Source organism: Glycine soja, chromosome 14 (genome assembly GCF_004193775.1).
Source record: "Glycine soja cultivar W05 chromosome 14, ASM419377v2, whole genome shotgun sequence".
NCBI classification, from domain to species: Eukaryota; Viridiplantae; Streptophyta; class Magnoliopsida; order Fabales; family Fabaceae; genus Glycine; species Glycine soja.
The window spans coordinates 44,508,527-44,514,899 of record NC_041015.1 but is presented as its reverse complement, the minus strand read 5'-3'; the positions used below and the strand labels follow the sequence as shown (position 1 = coordinate 44,514,899).

Genomic DNA, 6,373 nt, shown 5'->3' with positions numbered 1-6,373 from the left:
TGTCTCTCGGGCCGATTCTCCAGCACAATTCCCTTCACCTAACCTAATTGGTACTTGGTACTCTCTCTCTCTTTCTCTTTGCCTCTTGTGTTTGTTTGTTTCTTTTTTTGGTTGCTGTATGTTCTTTTTTTAATTAAGAGTTGAGAATTCACATGCCCCAGTTGGTTGATCTACCTTGCAGCTTGAGATAGTAAAGTTGAAAACTTAAAGGGGGTGTTGATTTGATTAGGTGGTTGGGATTTTATGATTTCATTTGATGGGTTGGTTGTTATTGTTGTTGTTGTTATGGATTTTGTGTTGCTTTTCAATGTTTCTTCCGAACTTTCTTCATCTTTATATATATTTTTCTTTGATATGTTCTATTAATCGATTTTAAGCTCATAGAAAGCATTTCAATCAGTTTGTTAGGGTGGTCAACAGTTACAACTTTCCAATGTACTTATTCTTCAATATGTTAGATTCTAATATTGATGATAAAACTATGAAGAAGCAAGAACCTAGCGAACATACTAAACTAACCCATATATTATATAAATCGAAAAAGAGAACAGACAAATTAGCGGAAGCAATTTTCCATAATTTTTACAAATTCAATGAAATATATTCTTCCATCCTGATTTGTATCAAAGATCCTGATCATCTTGTGGCAGTTCTCAAGTTTTGCTGCTTCCTTCAATCCCAAAATGCAAAGAACTCTCTGCAACTCCTCATCATCAATAAAGCCATCTTTGTTCTCATCAAAAACATCAAAATCCTGCTTCACCTCCTCCAAACTTGGCTCCTGCTCCTCAAAACAGTTCTGAAAGCTCCTTGGAACCATACTTCTCTTGAAGTTCCTCACTTTCTAAGCTACAAAAAAAATCCAAGTTTAGCCATCACCATTTTGACCTCATCCCTCTCAAGATAATTCTCACTATCTATGTTGCCCTTTGACTCATTCTCTTGGTGACTAAACACCCCTGGTTTTGATACCTGCTCCTCTGCCTTCACCTTTGAGTCATTAGAAAAAGGTTGGTACAGAAGGAAACACCAGAAACTAAGGGAAAAACTCTGTAGATTGTAGAAACATGTATGGTACAAGGAAAGATCTACCAAACCAAACAAGGGAGAAGTTGAGTTACCATAATTCTGAGATCCCTTCCCATCAGAAATAAGGAAGTCAAATTCTCTAAGAATAACCATGGCTGCAGATATGTGCAAATATTAAAGGGGTGAAATGAAATTTGTTAAGTTGTTATTCTTATTTAGACTATGAAGATGAGAAATGTTGTTGCTGTTGTTTGAGGGGGTTTGGAGGGTATTTTATACAATTCAAAAGTTGGAAAATTGAAGCAGCCAGGATGGTCAGCTTTGAAATATGAAGGAAGTTGCTTGACAAGTTCATTTGGAGGTGGTTGGAAAGAAAGGTCCAGAATATGACTATTACCATTTCTTGATAACATCATAGGAAATTTCCCTGTTTCCTTATTCCTGCATGTATGGATTTTTTTCTGCATCGTAGGAGGATTAACTGATCAATTATTGGTTGCTTGAGTGCTCTGAATAATACTTGTGACTCAAGCAAGGATTATATTAGGGATTTGGTGGAGTGGAGATTAAATGCTATCTGTGTAGGAAATCACAGTTGGACTGCTATTGCAATTAATAAAATAGGGTAGAAGTCTAGAAGATGAAAGATGAAAAATAATCTAGGGTTTACTACAAGTCAATAGTGGTGTTGTGTTGAAGCACAAATGAGTAAATTGCTCAAGAATGAATCACTAATCTGTCTCTTAATGAATATTTTGCAGTTTCCTGCCCAAATTAACTGATTCACAAAATTTAGGGGATGTCACTTGGTGCTTGTGAGGTGGGTAATAAAAAAGTTGAACCTACTACATGATTTTTTTCCCCATTTTTACCTAGCACTTGAGGTTTGAAGCTATTGTAGTTGAAGAATGTATGCTCCAATAGCCTAGAATTGGATCTTTATGGGTTATCTACTTTTTGTAATTTAACATTGTTTACTTTTTACTATGTTTTGTTCCTTGCATGAAAGTTGAGAGAATAAATAAAAATGAAAAGAAAATGAGTTTGCAAGTAAATTGAAATCGGATGAAATCGTGTTTTCTCTGTTCTTCACTTTTTAGATGTACATGGTGTGTAACCGTTGGATTTTATGGTTGCAAGAAGAATGAGTTTTCAAATGCACATATATTATAAACACTCATACTGGACATTATCACATGATGCCACTTTGATAAGAGTGGAAGGTCTACTAAAGATTCTTGCTAACTGATTATCATGGTTCTATGATCTTGGTGAAGATTTTGTGGAAGTGTTATATTTTAATTCTCAGAAAGATTAGCAACATTTTTTGAAACATTTTGATAATATCTTTGTCTTACTTTTTTAATTAGTTGATGAGTTTAAGTGTTTAAAAACTTAATATATGAATCTTTGATTTTAAACAATATAACTTTTAACTTTGCCTACTCCTTTCTCCTAATTTAGTTGACATGCACTGTGCTGTGATTTTGTTATATGACAGCAAATTAGTGTAGAAGATGAGTACGTTGGATGCAACAAGGGCTGAACTTGGTCTTCTTGTTTTATATTTGGGCAAGGGACAAAATATGCAAGGCAATACAATATTATGGTTTTGGGCCTGTCAAATGTTATGGATAAGATTATTCACTTTCTTAGAATTTAATAATGCACGCACACGTTGCTCTTAATTTACCACTTTTCATGCAGAAATGTATATGGTGATGTTGTAGGTTCCACATAGTGTGAAATAGCAATGTGCCCATAACTTTGTATTGGCATTTTGCAGGAGATATTACATAAGTGAAGGATTGAGAAAATTACAGTGTCGTTTACTAATTTTTGTTGGGGATATGTCTCCTTTTCACGTTGAGGCTCTTCATATGACATCCAAGTTGGATAGACGACTAAGTGCCTTAGTCGAGGTGTGTAAGATAATTCAAGTTCATATTAATTTGTTACAAAATGTGTGTATCAACAACAAAAAAGATCTAGATTTAATAGCTATTGTTGTTGGCGGAAGTACAGGTTCAAGCGTGTGGATCAATGGTAACAGAGGAGCAACCTCATGCCATGTTAATATCGATGGAGTATTTTCTCATGGGATAAGGCTTGTACTGACCATCTAAGTTGAGTGTCAGCCCAAGAAGTCCCCTGAGTCCGTCTTGCATTTCTCCTGAGCTTTACTCTCCAGAGAGTATAGGTTTGAAATTGAAACCAATAAAGACACGGATTTCCATGGAGATATAGTAGTAGTAGTAGCTGAATAAAGATTGCCGCTCTTTTTGTTTTGATTGTTGAACAAGTTTATAAATAGTTCTTTGTTTTGTCAAAAATCTGACATGGGAGGGATGTAATAACCTTGTAGATAGACGGAGACTTGGAAAGAAATAAACAGAGGGAAAAAAAGGGGGAAGAGTTTAGTTGAAAGCAGCTATAGTCATTCTTTGATTTGTAATCATAGACTTTCGTTTGGTTGGTAAAGCTTTGAAATTTTTATTTTTGGACAAATAAAAATAATAAAGTTCTTGTTACCACTGTAAAGCTAACACGGTGAGCAAGCATAATGCCGACACCATGCAATGCTACACATTGTTTTACACAGGACCAAGGGTAAGGCACCCTAACTTGGTTCCTCTTTTGGGGTTCTACACTGGGCCAAGGGGTGAGAAGCTTCTTCTTCATCCTTTCTATAGGCATGGGAGTCTCACTCAATTTATAAGAGGTAAATAAAATGTTTTTATAAAGGAAATTTTGTGTCTTGTTTTCTTTGTGGATGTTCTTTTTCGTGTTGTGTGTCTTGATTTTAGCAATATAATAATGGGTTTGATCTCCAATTTTTCTGTTAGGCTTGTGGCAAATCATTCACTGCTGAAACTGGTTTTGCTGTTAGGTTTTTCTTAGAGGATGGAGAGTGTTGAATTTGGGGATATGGGAATTAAAGAAGAAACATTGATGAAGAAGCAAATTGTTTTTGAGTTGACTGTAAATGTTAATATTAACTTAGATTTCAAACAAGCTATTTCATTCATTAGTCCTACTCTTCACACCTTATAGAGTGGTTTTTATATTGAGTTATATATTTCATTTATTGTAGTTGTTGGCCAGAACTATAGCTGCTGAACATAGGATTGTATGGGCAGAACCAGATTGCAATTTTTAGAGCATAATAAATCTTATACCTTCAGCTTGCTATGGGCCATGATTAGGATTTTTTAGGAAAGTGAATCAAATTAGGTACCAACTACTACCATGTTGACAATTTTTCATATTATTTTTTCCTTTTGATTGACAATTTTTTTTTATTGAGATATCAAATATACCATCCAACAAAGAGTGGGTGGTTGGTTTAATAAGTGTTATATCAAGAGCTGTTTATCATGATTCATGAACCTCACTGTTGATATTCTATGATTCTTTGTGATCATAGTTGTTTTTATAAATTTTTAATTTTCTACATCGACAAAATGTATGGTCCTACAGTTTGGTGCATCCATGCTCCAAGCTAAATACGGGTGTGTTGTAGAATCAGTCCACGAATGAAACATCGGTGTTGTAGAATCAAGTCAGCTAAGCATTGAATGGAGTATGGCCACTGCCAGTTCCTTGGAATACTCAGCCATGTCAGATTATGATGATCAAAGGTCAATAGCAACCACAAGGAGTCCAATTAGGACATCCATAGTTTCCATACACTACTAGAAAATACACTTTCAACATCGGTTATTTAGAACATTCTACATCGGTTCTAAAACCGATGTTGAAAGTGACGATGTTGAATGTATGAATGTTAACATCGGTTCTCCAAAATACCCGATGTTAACATTCATAGCAAAAAAAGTGTAGGCATGATGAACGTTGACATCGGTTTTCCAGTAAAATCGATATAAATATGTTAGTTTAACATCGATTTTCTAGAAAAACCGATGTTAATATATGCCCTTAACATCGGTTTTGCTAGAAAACTGATGTCAACGTTGATGGTGCATACACTTATTTGGTGTAGTTCTTTGTGTATAACATCGGTTAATTATAAATAACCGATGTTAATATTCAAATATTCACATCGGTTATTGATAATTAACCGATGTTAATGTACACTAGTTAACATCGATTTTCTACAGATAACCGATGTTAAATTACAAACGCTGACATCGGTTATACACAAAAAACCGATGTTAATATACAAACGTTAACATCGATTTTCTATTATAACCGATGTTGGTTATGATATTAACATCGGTTTTTGTTAATAACCGATGTTGTTTTCAAATATTTTTTTTATATATACTTTTTGTTTTTACAGTAAACCTAAAATTGTACCTGTCAAATGCAATTTCAGAAGGTCCAATTCATAGCAAATAAACATTTTATTCTGCTTTCAAGCAGTTTTAATGATAATAAACATCAAATAATTGATTTATATATTATAAAGAACTATCAACAAATGAATTGAATGTTCATGTTACATAGAAAATGTAAAAAATGTCAAAAATGTTAAAAAATGTCCCTAAATCCTAGGCCTGATCTCTAATTCGGAGATAAAATTGTGCCCACTGGATCCGTAATGCTTTTAATCTCTCAGGCTCCAATGGCCTAGGGTCGTTAAAATACTGCATGATTAAATAAATCATATTAAGTTAATAATGTAATACAAATTATAAATAAATCGATTTTCTTTGAAATAAATTTACCGCTTCCCAATTATTTGTAAAAGTTCCTAAAATGATGGTGGACATCCAGTGCATGACATAGTAGCCGCACTCAGTAGTTCCTTTTTGTCTATTACACTAAATACATAATGAAATTTGGATATTAATTAAACAACTAGTGTACAGACACATAAAGAAATATATATAAGTAGAAGTTTTATGTAAATGACGTACCTTGACGACAATCCACCTAGCAAGAGCCTTTGATTTAGGCTGTGGAGCATCATCAAGACCCTTGATAGCACTGTTCCATATGAGTAACAATTAAAAACTGGTGTTGTACGTTGAGGTATTACAATGCAAATGTATTGAAAACAACACTAACCTATTAATAATCCCCTTAAGGTAGTTGTCTGGCCTGTTAAGCAATGAACAAAACCAGACAACTAAGTGTTTCTTGGGCAGGATGACCACCATCTGCCAGTGTCCGCTGCAGTGGAACCTAAAATGGGTTAGTACATTAGTAAACATTAATTAAATTTTGTTATTTTGTGACTTACCCATTTAGGTAGGCTCCAAGATACACATTGCGTTGTGAACTCTGCATCCAACTCTTTATGTAACTTTCAGATTCAAACTGCGATTGCCCAGACCTCTGAATGGACTGAGGCTCGAGGAATCCATAGATATCAGAA

General features: G+C 34.3%; 1 long non-coding RNA gene and 1 pseudogene across 1 annotated transcript; one reads left to right on the top strand and one right to left on the bottom strand.

Moving 5' to 3' along the window:
- Positions 1–556: 556 nt before the first annotated feature.
- On the bottom strand, positions 557–1,252 carry LOC114384107 (annotated as a pseudogene).
- Positions 1,253–2,692: 1,440 nt separating this feature from the next.
- Positions 2,693–3,560, top strand: LOC114383615. Its single transcript, XR_003660552.1, has 2 exons — positions 2,693–2,951; positions 3,055–3,560. It is a non-coding gene; the product is annotated as an uncharacterized LOC114383615 (long non-coding RNA).
- The last annotated feature ends 2,813 nt before the right edge of the window (positions 3,561–6,373 follow it).